This window comes from Aegilops tauschii, chromosome 3 (assembly GCF_002575655.3).
Source record: "Aegilops tauschii subsp. strangulata cultivar AL8/78 chromosome 3, Aet v6.0, whole genome shotgun sequence".
NCBI lineage: Eukaryota > Viridiplantae > Streptophyta > Magnoliopsida > Poales > Poaceae > Aegilops > Aegilops tauschii.
In genome coordinates, this window is record NC_053037.3 from 2,266,183 (window position 1) to 2,279,052 (window position 12,870).

A 12,870-nucleotide genomic window follows, 5' to 3' on the forward strand; every position below is an offset into this window, starting at 1 on the left:
TTTGTAGGTGCAGTGATACATCTGCTCTCATGTCATGCAAAACAGCAACCTTCTCCTCCTTTATGTTGTGATTTGAAAAATTACCATTTGTTTGAGGAACCCCCTGGAATACCTGAAGTGGGGTTAAAGGGAGAAATTAGTCATCTAACCAGTTCTGAATATTTCGCAGGCGAATGGTTTAGAATTCATGGATTTTTACTACCTCCAATTTTGCTACAGTGTAGTAATATAAGTTAAAAAGAGCTACTGTCTGTTCTCAGAGGTTAGCATACCAAGATTAAGTGGTGGATGACCGCATGCTTATTTCCTCTTGCTTGCTATATATGCCATGATTCATGGCCTCCATACGTTCAAATTAGGATTCAGGGGCATCTGTTAGAGGAGCATGTACTCCGTCTTTGTGATTCCTCGAACAATGCTCATTTAGTCATTTTATAGATTTATTTAGATATCGATTTTAAGCCTTATGCTCCTTCCATTTTTGGATCTGCCAATTTTCATTCTACTGTGGGTAGCGCTACTCACATGGAACTCATCACTCATTTGCACATAGGTTAAAGATGGAGATAAAGACAAAGGCTTTTGTGACCAAGGGGTGGAATTCTTTTCAGCTTACAGAAACTTTTTACCAACATCGCTTCTTGCTGACGCACCAATCTTTTAAAACGAACTGATAGCTACATGATTTTACTTTGTTTTCCCTTTCTCCATCCTATGTGTACAGTGTAGTGTATGCTTTTTGACAATTTATTTATTCACCTTTACGCTTCCTTTCTCTAATAGCCAGTTAATGACTGCGTGATCTGGTTCTGCTTTAGCACCCACAAACTGTACTTTCAGTTAGATGCCCATTGAATAATGATTGCTTAATAATCTTCCTATACTTTTCCTTTCAAATTTGTGCTTCACAGATAGTAGTCAAAAAAGACTACCATTTACTCAGACCATGCTTTCATTTCCACGCCTATTGACTAACGGTTGCTTCTTCAGGCATGGAAATCCCTGTGCTGGCGGTGCTTGCAAATATTTTCAGCCATTTAATATGTGATGTAAGGTGCAGGGGAGTATGCATGTCCCCATTGGCATGGGTCCCCGCTTTTCAACTTTTTCTGTTTAAAATTCAGAAATGTCGAGCTCAGTAATGTTCAATGGTGAAGAAAGTCTTACGATGTACAATTTTTTAGTGTAAATCTCTGTTGGAAAAAATAGTTAGTAAAGAAGGAATACATCATCCTTTTCGTTATAACAATGTTTATGACATTTTGTTGCAGAGAACAAAGGGGTTGTAAGATATATGGCATAACATGATAAATCACAATGAAATCTTGGCTAAAGAGGTGAGACTCACATGTACTCCTTCCGTCCGAGAAAAGTTGTCTCCAGCATAGTGTACTGCAAATTTTGCAAAAACATCCCCGCAGCTTCAAATCTGTTACAAAAAGGTCGCCGTGTGCCTTCTTCCTCCGCCCATCCCCCGCGCACGTCGCCAGGGCCCGTCGTCGACCAGGAGCCGCGCCGCCCAATTGCTTGCTCCGGCGCCGTCTAGGGCTTAATCCTCCTCCGCCCAGGCCGCCCAATTGCTTGCTCCTCCGCCACCCAGGACCTGCGCCGCCGCCACCGCCAGTGCCCGTCGTTGCCCAGGAGCCCCACCGCCCAATTGCTTGCTCCGGCGCCGCCCAGGCCGCCCAATTGCTTGCTCCTCCGCCACCCAGGACCTGCTCCGCCGCCACCGCCAGGCCTGCGCCGCCGATATCCCCTCAAGATCGTCCTGGACCTCAAGCTCTCCCGCGGGCCTGGAACTCAAGTACTCGCGCAGGCCTGGACCTCAAGCTCGATCTCCCTCTGCTGCTCCTCTACAACTTGCTGCTCCTCCCCTGCTCGTGCTGCCGTTCGGAGCTCCCCTGCTCGTGTGCTGCCACCGGAGGTCCCCTTCTCGTGCTGCTGCCTGTGAGAACAAGTACAGGGCTCCTTGCTTGTTCATCTCCAGTACCTTTCTCACAGTATCTCCTCTGCAAGCACCGCGACAAGAAGTACAGGGCTGCTGGTGAAAAAATGTGCAAAGTAAAATTGATGAATTCAGTTAACTCTTAATTTGGAAAAAACATCAGTTTATGTGCTGAGTAATTGAAGTGTTCAGTGATCAAAATTATTGGCTAAGCAGAAGTTAACGTTGAGTAGTTTGATGTTGATCCTCCTCCTACATTACATGTTCATGTGAGTAGTTGGATGTTGGGAAAAAATCAGTTAACTGTTAATTTGGAAAATTTCAGTTTAATGTGAGTAGTTTCATGTTGATCCTCCTCCTACATTACATGTTCATGTCAGTCCATGAACATGCAAATTATTGGCCAGCAGAATTTGCAAAAAAGAGGCAGTTAACTGAATTTTTGGCCAGCGGAATCTGCAAAATTCAGTTAACTCATTAGCGAAAGCTTAAGATACCGCCTGAAGAGTTTGGCCATGACAATCTGCAAAATTCAGTTAACTCTTTAGCTAATGCTAATTCAGTTAATTTTTTGCCATGACAACCTGAAGCAATACACAAGGCTTAAGATACCCGAAGAAACCAATGACATTCTTATGTACTTTAGCTACCATTGTGTTTAGTTATAGCTCTTCTATTTTACTCTTTTCTTACCTGAGCAATGGCATATGGCATTGCAGAGCACTCCTGAATTCAGTAGAAAATTGTTCTCTCGATTGAAACAGTTGGCTCAAATGACCATTCTAAGAGTATTAGCATCTCCCCTGCATCATAAGGCACCAAAACTTCAGTTGCTGGTAGATTAGGATTAAGGAGCCAAAGATAAAGATAAGTACAGTAATTACATATTGGTGCCAATCTTTCAAAAGATGGAGCCAAAGATAAAGATAAGTACATTCAGTTGCTGGTACATTATGATTAAGGCAACAATCTTCAAGGCTGTCATATTTGGCCAAGACAATCTGACAAGGTTGTAATCTGACGAGGTTGTAATCCTGTCATATTTAGCTAGATTCTTCTTTAAACAGGATTGTGAAATCGGCCACAAATTTGATTAGTTTGATTGACAATCTGATTAGTTTCTGGAGTTTGATAAGCCACAAATTTTCAAACATTTACATTCAGTAAATATCTTGCAGAAATCTGAAACATAGTGTACTTGCATTCTTCTTACATTTCAGTTTAAATTCATTAAACCATATGCTTCTTGTTACATTCAGTAAATATCATGCAAAAATAATTTACTTCATACTCAGTTTAAATTTCAGTTTCAAGCATAGTTAGATTTACATTGAAAATACAAGCTTCTGAAATTTGTTACAGAAATTTTCCTACGAAAAAGATAACTGAATTTTGTGTACTGGAAGTTTACAGTGCCTAGTGTAGGAAAGTTTCTGAATTTAGCTACTCATACCTCTATCTACACATACATGAGCGGCTAATCTGCTAACTACACGCACCTCGTTCGAAATCGTTTTGCAGGGCATCCTGTTTGTTCGAGCTGGCCTTCTTGCTGGTGCACACGGTTCGAGCGGCCTCGTCGCGCCGTCGCGGCCTCGCCCCACGCCACGGGGAGGCGGGGGCGGGAAGGCCGCGTCGCCGGCCGCCAGGCCGAGGGCTGGCCATGTTTCTTCCATCAACGCTAGGAGGGAGGGGGTGGGCGCGAGCAAGAGACTCGGCGGGAGGAAGGAGAAGCAATTTTTGGATTGAAAGAGGGGAGATTCGTCACCCTTCTCTTCCCTGCTCCTGTTGAGAGTCTCCTCGTGCACTCCGTCACCGCCCCTCTCCCTCTCTCTCTCCGGCGGCTCTGCCGTCCGGCGCGAGGATGGGTTAGGTGGTCGGTCTCCCTCTGTTCATAGTAGTCTTAGGTTTAGGTGTAGGTTGTGTCTTGTCTCCGTGGCGTCTGGCGTTATGCCGTACTTGAGCTCCCCATCAACACATCCAGGCAGTGTTTGGTGGTCACCAGTAGCCTCCCAGGCCGGCCATCCATGGTGGATGGAGGCAGATGGGAGTGGATCTGATGCGAGCTCTCTTTCCCCAATAAGCCTGAGGTCTTCCCTGATCTGGAGGATGGCCCTCTGCTGCTGCTTGCTCTTTCAAGTCACTTTGCTGGTGGATGAGGAGCAGGGGCGTTGCAGATACTTGAAGCCGGCAGATCGAGTTCGTGCACATCAGCAGTTGATTCCATGGTGGAGCTACGGCGCCCTCGATTGGCTGCCGGTCTCCGCTGGTTCGCTGCTTCTTCTGGCCGAAAGGCGGCCGACTCCATTCCTCCCGGCGTGCGTGCCTTATGGGAGGCAGATCCAGCTGTTGTTCAGAGGCTATGGTGTGCAGGTGTTGCGGCCATGGCGATTTCTTCACACCAAGTGGTTCGTCCCCGGCGGCGATGAGGTTCAATCCGGCCGGTGGCTGCTAGGGACCCGATCGCATTTCTTGCTTTCAGTTTGGGGTCCTCCATGTAAAAGTCAGGGGCTTGTTTGTTATGTATTTTACTTTGGAGTCCTTGTAGGAGCTTTGTACTTCCACCGCTTTGTGTTAAATGAAAGCTCGGGGTCGTTCTAGACCCCTCTTCACTTAAAAAAAGTGGTGTTTAGACGTGTTGCATCTTAACTTTTTTTTTGAGGGATTTCTCGGAGATGGTCACAATATATACACGAGATGTCTTGCGTGACAAGGAAACTAATCCTATCATATTTCTAGGATTCAACTATACAAGGCTAGAGATTGTAGGAATAGCAAGTACAAATATGTCACGTTCAACACCCCGCGCAGTCGAAGCGTCGGCGTCGGCGATGCAAAGATTAGAATGGAACTTGTTGAGGATATGATTATTGGATATGACCCGCCCAGGAGGGGCCGGATTATCCCAGTGGCGGTTCATCTAAATGAAGCCCAAGAGTATATTGAAGATGGCGGTTCACAAGGCAGGCTCGTTAAAGGGCCCAAACCAAAGGGCGGCTTAAGGCCCATAAATATAAACCACCATGTATATGTAGACTTGTATTATAAGGCATGTAAGATTAGTCACCGGGCCGGACACGTTTGTATGAGCCGGCCGGGACTCTGTAGGCCGCAGGGCGTCAACCCTTGTATATAAGGGGACGACCCGGTGGCGGCTTAGGGCAAGAGAGAACAAATCGAAAGCCAGGCAAAGCGTGTTTGCTCCCTGGTAATCGAACCCTAGCAATACCTCCTCAAACTGGATTAAGCTTTACCCTCACCGCAAGGGGCCGAACCAGTATAAACTCCTCGCGTCCTTTGTCCCGTTTAACCTCTTGAAGCTAACCTCGTCGCAATGGCTCCACAACTAAGTCCTTTCATGAGGACATCTGCCGTGACACTTCCACGACAGTTGGCGCCCACCATGGGGCCTGCGCACGGTGGTTTTGAGTTCTTGGGCCGGATGACCAAGAGTCGTCGCGGCAAGCTCTACATCGACGATGCAGGCTGGGGCCCCGAGGCCGGCTCAATTAAGTACGGGTACCGGGTCCCCTTCGGCGGAATCCACGTCTTCATCAGCAAAATCGGTGAGCCGGGCCCTGAGCCGGACATCTGCACCGACCTCATCAAGACGGCTCAGCGTGCACGAGCCGCCCAGGTCCAACCCGCCATGAAGTGTGCCTTTGTTGGGTGCATCCATGGGGCCGAATTAGAAGCTCCTTGTCAGGCGGTGAGACGGCCATCCATTCTGATGGTGAATCGTCCACAGGCGAAACTGACTCAATGTATCAACTGCAAGACGGACGGCTTGGGGGCTGGTCCGATGGCGATAGTATTCCGGACCCCCATGAGCCGCCGAACAGGGTGGCAATCTTCATGGCTGGCACCCAGCCGACTCTCGGTTCAACAGCCGCCGCGGCCATGACTTCCGGTGCAGCAGCAGCAGGTGCTGGCGGTTCAGCACGCCTGCCGGCTCAAGTGTTAACAGATCTGTTGGATGCTCTGGCGACTCTGATGGAGGTTGATGTAACTCCAGACAACCAGGTGCAGCATAAAGCAGAAGTGGCTAAATTGCATGATGAGATAGCACAAGCTAAAGCAGGTTTAGCAGCACAAAACACTAGGATGGCTGCAGAGCAGGCCGTTTTGAAAGCTTAAGCACAGCGGGTTCAAGCAGATTCATATCGGCTTATGGTGGATCAGAACGCTTCAAACGAAGTCTTGAGGAGAAAGCACCGGAGTTGTCTGCCCTCGGTTTACGAGTCAAGGGACCTCTTCAACACACCCAGGGCGGGAGCTAGTAACCCGCCAATCACAAACCGGATGACTGAAGCGCCAGGGGGTGGAATGTCGGGTCAGTCGCGCGTGACAGGTTCTCCGCATATAAACAACACCCCGCCTCAGCACCTGGTAACACCGCGGATCATTACTCCACCCCTTTAGACAATATGATCGCTGCGGCTATGCGATTGGCGGCTCTGCCAGACGAGGGTGAGACTCCGGTGGCGGTTGAAACCCAAAGAGCCAGGGAGCTTCTTCAAACAGCGTTGGTGCAGCAGCAGGCCTATTCCTATAGTCGCGACCGGATTCATGCGACCCCTCGTCCAAGCCGGAGCTACAGTAGGCACATTGACTCACCAGCAGTCTCGAGTACGGAGCAGCACCGTAACCGACCGCATGGACATGACCCGGCGCGCAATGGTGCTAATGCACAGGACTTGGTGGACCAGAGCAGAGAGCGCCGGGAGGCCGAGCTGGCGGCTCATCAACACGCACCGGTTTACCCGGCGGCTCCAATTGGGGCAGGTGTAACCTCTAAGGCTTTCGGTGTGCCGTGCTTAACGGCGGCTTTGCGAAACGAACGTCTACCCAAGGATTTTAAGGGCCCTCAAAAGGTGCCTAACTACATAGCAGATCAGCCCCCTGAGGCTTGGGTAGAGAGTTATGAGATGGCTATGGAGATGTTGGATGTTCGTGAGGCTGCATGTGCTAAGTACTTCACCATGATGCTGGAGGGGACGGCTCGTACCTGGTTTAAGGGGCCGCCCGCCAATTTCGTCGGGTCATGGGCAGAGATGAAGGCCCGGTTTATCCGAAATTTTAAGGATACGTGCAAGCAGCCCATGTCGATTGTGGATTTGGACTCTTGTTTCACGCTGAGGGCGAATCAACAACCAGTTGGGTGCACCAGGTCTTGACCATTATACATTCTTCAGACAATGTCAGCGTCGGCTCAGCGATTTTAACATTGGAGAAAAATTGTTGTTTTATTCCACTCAAGCAGAAGCTTGGACGGCTTAAGCGTCATTGTGATGACATGGGGGTGCTCATGGCGGCCCTCGTTAAGTATGCCGTCTCTGATAGTACCAAGGACCCCGACTCTGAGGATGAAAGATCAGGGAAGGGAAAGAAGAGCAGCGGCGTAAAAGGACAGCACTACAACCATGCCAATCAGGGCGGCAACGGTAAGCGCAAAGCTGAAGACTTTGTAGCTAACACCGGGGCGCGGGAGTATAATCAGCACCAGAAGGGGAAGCCGGCTCAGGGGGCGAAATTTGACCCTGAAGCGATGTTGAATCATCCGTGTCCCAAGCATGGAACGCATGAGAAGCCAGCCACCCACATGTGGAAGGATTGCAGTATCATGAGGCACTTCAGGGAATCTATCCAGAACAACTGTGGCCCGAACGGCGGTTCAGGATCCGGCTCTCATGGACCGGGTCATGGAGGCGATGGCTCAAACTCCGGTTTTCATGGCCAGGGCAACCAAGGAGGTTATAATCAGTAGAGTAATCAGGGAAATCAGCAGCAGCCACAGTATGGTTATCAGAGCAACCCGAAGCAATTGAACAGTGGGAAATACCACGTCTTCACCACCAGCCTGTGTAAGCGGGATCAGAAGCTTCACAAGAGGGCGGTAAATGCTGTTGAGCCGGCAGTGCCACGTTATTTACGATGGTCATAACAGCCCATCGTGTGGAGACAACAGAACTCTTGGAATGCAGCGGTTGGAAGCCCTTTGGTCATAATGTCAGCAAACTATTGGGTGGTCGGTACATGAAGAACTCGAAGCTGACCCAACTGAACCTTCTCGCGGACGAAATGAACATCAAGTTCAATGTGCTTGGTGCGCTTGTGCTGCACCGGATTGGCCGCGAGGTAGGTGGCTGAAACATTATCACAGGAAACCACCGTAGCTTTCGGGAGTGAAACCCGAAGTTCACCAAGTAGTTGACGAAGCCAACATGTCTCGGCAACAACGTTGGTGACGACACGATACTCAACTTCGGCACTCGAGCGGGAGACGGTGGGCTGTCGCTTAGAAGACCACGAGATGAGAGAGTCACCGAAGAAGACACAATATCCTGACGTGGAACGCCGAGTGTCAGGACAGCCGGTCCAATCCGCATCAGTGTCGGCAAATAGCTCGGTGGAGGCGGAGGCACGAAGACGAAGGCCGAAGGTCGGTGTGCCACGAATGTACCGGAGAATGCACTTGACCAGAGACCAGTGAACATCACGAGGCAAGTGCATGTGCAAGCAAACTTGCTGCACGGCAAACTGAATGTCCGGTCTGGTGAGCGTGAGGTACTGAAGAGCACCAACAATACTGCGGTAGAGAGCGGCATCAGTGGCAGGCTGTCCAGCAGTGGCAGAGAGCTTGGGCTTGGCCTCGGCAGGGATAGCAGCAGGTTTGAAGTCGGTCATGCCAGCACGATCCAAGAGATCAAGAGCATACTATCCTTGATGAAGAAAAAATCCGGAGGCATCGCGTCGCACATTAATGCCGAGGAAGAAGTGTAAAGCGCCCAAATCCTTCAGCCGAAATTCAGAACCAAGGCGCCCAATGATGTCACGAAGTATGTCCGCACGAGAGGCGGTGATGACGATATCATCAACATGTAGGAGAAGCATGGCGACATGATCAGCTTGATGAAGAAAAAATAGCGACGTGTCGAAGGTGGTGCTGCGAAACCCGAGAGCAGTGAGGAATGCTGCAATGCGTTGATACCACGCACGAGGCGCCTGTTTCAGGCCATATAGAGACCGTGAGAGTAGGCAAACTTCATCAGGCCGAGTGGGATCAACAAAACCAGCTGGCTGCTGACAAAGAACACGCTCCTGAAGATGACCATAGAGAAAAGCGTTGTTAATGTCGAGCTGATGAGCAGGTCAGTGTCGAGAGGCGGCGAGCTGAAGAACAACACGAATCGTGGCGGGTTTAACAACTGGAGAGAAGGTCTCCAAGAAGTCAACACCGGCACGTTGTGCAAATCCACGTACGACCCATGGAGCCTTGTACCTGTCCAGGGAGCCATCCGGAAAAAGTTTATGCCGAAACACCCATTTTCCGGTAATGATGTTGGCGTCGGGAGGGTAAGGAACCAACGTCCATGTCCTGTTGGCGACAAGAGCATCATACTCGGCGCGCATGGCCGCGAGCCGGTGCGGGTCGCTCAAAGCGGAGCGCACCGAGCGTGGTATCGGAGAGAGACCCGTAACACTGAGGTTGTAGTAGCGAGGGTTCCGCTGATGGATGCCGTCCTTAGCACGCGTCACCATAGAGTGATGAGGCGGCGGAGGCGGGAGCCGAGGCCGTCGGCGCGGTGGAGCCATAGCCGCGGGGGGTACCGCAGGCACCGAGGCGGCCGCTGGTGAAGCCGCAGAGGACGGTGGCGACGAGTCCGCAGACACTGAGGGAACGGGCGAGGCCGCTGGTGAGGCCGCAGAAAGCGGTGGCGACAAGGCCGCAGACGGAGCCGCGGGTGGCGATGACGGGTCCGCGGGTGAGACCACAGGCGGCGTAGAAGGCGCCCCGCGCGACGTGTCGGCGGGCGAGACCGCAGCCGTCGTAGAAGACCCCACAAGGGGTGACGCCACGGGGGAGGCGACAGCCAAGGTCGATGAAGAGGCCATCGTGCCTGCATGGGCTGGAGTCGAGGCCAGCGGGGAGGAGGTCAGATCCTCCTGGACCGACGAGGACGAAGATGAGGCCGGCTGTACCACAACCGGCGATGAGGGTCCGGTCGGGAAGGCCGGACGGGCCACCGAAGAAGCAGGTGGCCGCGGCGCAGGGAGCGCAAGGGCGCCACACGACTGATGGGGGCCAGTGTCCGGAGGTGTTGCTGCTGTCGAAGTAACCTTCTCAAAAGGAAAAACAACCTCGTCAAAGTAAATGTGCCGCGAGACGAACACACGACGGGAGACGGGGTCGTAGCAGCGAAAGCCTTTGGTGTTGGGTTGATAACCAAGGAACACACAGGTGAGATACCGAGGAGCAAGTTTCTGTGGAGCAGTGGCGGTTATGTTGGTGTAGCATAGGCAACCGAAGACGTGAAGATCGTCATAGGATGGAGGAGACCCGAACAAGAGATGACGAGGACTGTAGTGCCAGCGTGGTTTGCAAGGTCGGATGTTAAGAAGAAGTGTGGCGGTAGCGAGAGCATCGGGCCAGAACCTAGCGGGCATGTGTGCATGGAAAAGCAATGCACGAACACTCTCATTAAGGGTGCGAAGTACACGCTCTGCTCGACCGTTTTGTTGGGATGTATATGGACATGTGAGGCAAAAGATGGTGCCATGAGTGGAGAGAAGGTGACGAATGGCGAGATTATCAAATTCTTTTCCGTTGTCCGTTTGAAGATGAGCAATGGTGCGATGAAAGTGGGTGTGGACATAAGCGTAAAATGAGTGGAGGGTGGAAGCGACGTCGGATTTCCGGCGTAACAAAAAAGTCCAAGTGAAATGAGAGAAATCATCTAAAATCACAAGATAATATGATAAGTCCGAATTACTCGGCACTGGAGATGTCCAAACATCGCAATGAATAACATTAAAGGGAAAGTGGCTACTGATGTAGATGAGGGAAACGGTAAGCGAACATGTTTTCTGACACGGCAAGCACGACAAGTGTGTGCCGCTGATTTATTATATGAAAGAGGAAAAGTCCTCAAAATTTTGTGAAGAGTGTCGGCGCCGGGATGACCAAGTCGAGCGTGCCAAAGCGAGACATCAGCATGGAGAGCAACCGGACCGCCACTCGTCGTAGGACCGCATGGGTAGAGATCATCGGGGGAATCACATCGGTGCAGAACCCTCATGGAGCGAGCATCCTTGACGGAGAAACCAAGAGCGTCAAACTCAACAGTGACAGGATTTTCACGAGTTAGAGTAAGAACAGAGCATAGGTTTTTGATTAAGGATGGTGAGACGAGCACATTATTGAGAGTTAAAGATGAAGAGGGAAGCGGAAGGGAGGACGAACCGTGATGGGTGATGGGAAGAGAGGACCCATCACCGACCACGATACGAGAATTGAAGGGGTAGGGAGAGGGGAGAGGATACCGGGGTTAGAAGCCATGTGATGTCCATGTACCAATCGCCACCGCCACCATAGTTGCTTGGTGAAGGGGTGGCATGCTCAAGAGGTAGCAATGGTGTCCATGATACCTTGGTTCTCAAAAACTGAGGGAAATACTTACGCTACTTTGCTGCATCACCCTTTCCTCTTCAAGGGAAAACCAACGCATGCTCAAGAGGTAGCAATGGGTCACGGGTGTTCACCATGTTGAAGAGACCTGCGGAGATGGTGAGGAAGAGCCACTTGACGATGCAGGCGTCCACGGCGAGCCACTCGTCGTCGTCCTTCATGTCGCGGATGTCAACGCTCCCGTCAACATGCTCGATGAGACGGTTGGAGAGGAACAACAGCGCGAAGTAGGTGCACCACGCGTTGTAGGATGGCGAGTCGAGGTCGAGGACGACGGGTACGTGGTCCATGATGTGGAGCTCGTTGAGGCGGTCGGAGGTGAACATGGCGCCGGCGAAGGAACCAACATCGGAAGGGTCGGCCTTGGAGCGGGACATGATGACGGAGAGGAGGAGGGGGTGGCGACGGGTGGCTAGGGTTTAGGTGGTAGTATAGGGGAGGGGCGGCGGCGGCTGCGGTAGATCGGCAGCGGCGGCGGCAGGAGGGTTTGGGGAGTGGGTGGCGGCGGCTACAGGAGGTAGGAGTAGCGGCGGCGGCGGTAGGGTTTGGGGAGTAGGCGGCGGCTACGGGAGGTGGTAGCGGAGACGGCACTAGGGTTTGGAGGAGGTGGCAGCGGCGACTACAGGAAGGAGCGACGGCTGCGGAAGAGCGGAAGCGAGGAGGATCGCAGAAAAACTGATACCATGTAGAAAGATTATGGGATAACTCAATTGTATTCCTCGGAGGTGGTCACAATAAATACACGAGATGTCTTGTGTGACAAGGAAACTAATGCTATCATATTTCTAGGAGTCAACTATACAAGGCTAGAGATTCTAGGTATAGCAAGTACAAATATGTCACGTTCAACAGTATAGAATAATTTTTTTGCCCGAATTCTTAACCCAACTGGAATTTATTTGCTAGTGCAAGGATTGGGAAAACACCTGTTCGAACGTGAGTGGGGTTTCACTCTGATTTGGTGCTGAACGTTTCTTCTTTTGCAGAGTGGTGTTTCACTGAGAGCTAACCTGCCAATCGAGAGGCATGCCATTAAGGTTTACACCTCGGTGATTTTTGGTCAATTTGCCAAAGCTCTGTACAAAGCTAGGTGCACTACAACTGAACATGTGTTTGCAGTTTGGATTTTACAGTGTTTAAGTGCTAGTAATGTATAGATTTCACGGTGGTGTTTCTCCCTTCATGACTGTCGTATGATGATTACCAGATTGGAAATACTATGGCCTGTATAAGAAATCTGGAGCACAATGGGTTTAAATAGGAGCCTTTTTCTCTTAAACTGCAATTTGTTGTTAGCCTCTCACTTATGTGTGTTGTTATATATCTGACGAAAATATATACTGGTGTCAGTCCTCCAAATGGGGAAACTCCCATTGTTCTGCGCCATAAATAAAACATCTTGCAAATGCAGTTGATTCTACCTTGTGTCTGAGTTTTACACAGGAAGAGTTAACTA

At 50.7% G+C, this 12,870-nt stretch overlaps 1 long non-coding RNA gene across 3 annotated transcripts; it reads right to left on the bottom strand.

The window, feature by feature from the left end:
- Window positions 1-1,152: 1,152 nt before the first annotated feature.
- On the bottom strand, window positions 1,153-4,666 carry LOC141042206 (uncharacterized). 3 transcript variants are annotated; one of them, XR_012204007.1, is made up of 3 exons: window positions 3,445-4,666; window positions 2,639-2,748; window positions 1,153-2,009 (listed from the first exon to the last, which is right to left on the bottom strand). It is a non-coding gene; the product is annotated as an uncharacterized lncRNA (long non-coding RNA). The 3 variants fall into 3 exon arrangements; XR_012204006.1 differs by having other exon boundaries at window positions 1,153-2,038; XR_012204005.1 differs by having other exon boundaries at window positions 1,153-2,041.
- Window positions 4,667-12,870: the final 8,204 nt, after the last annotated feature.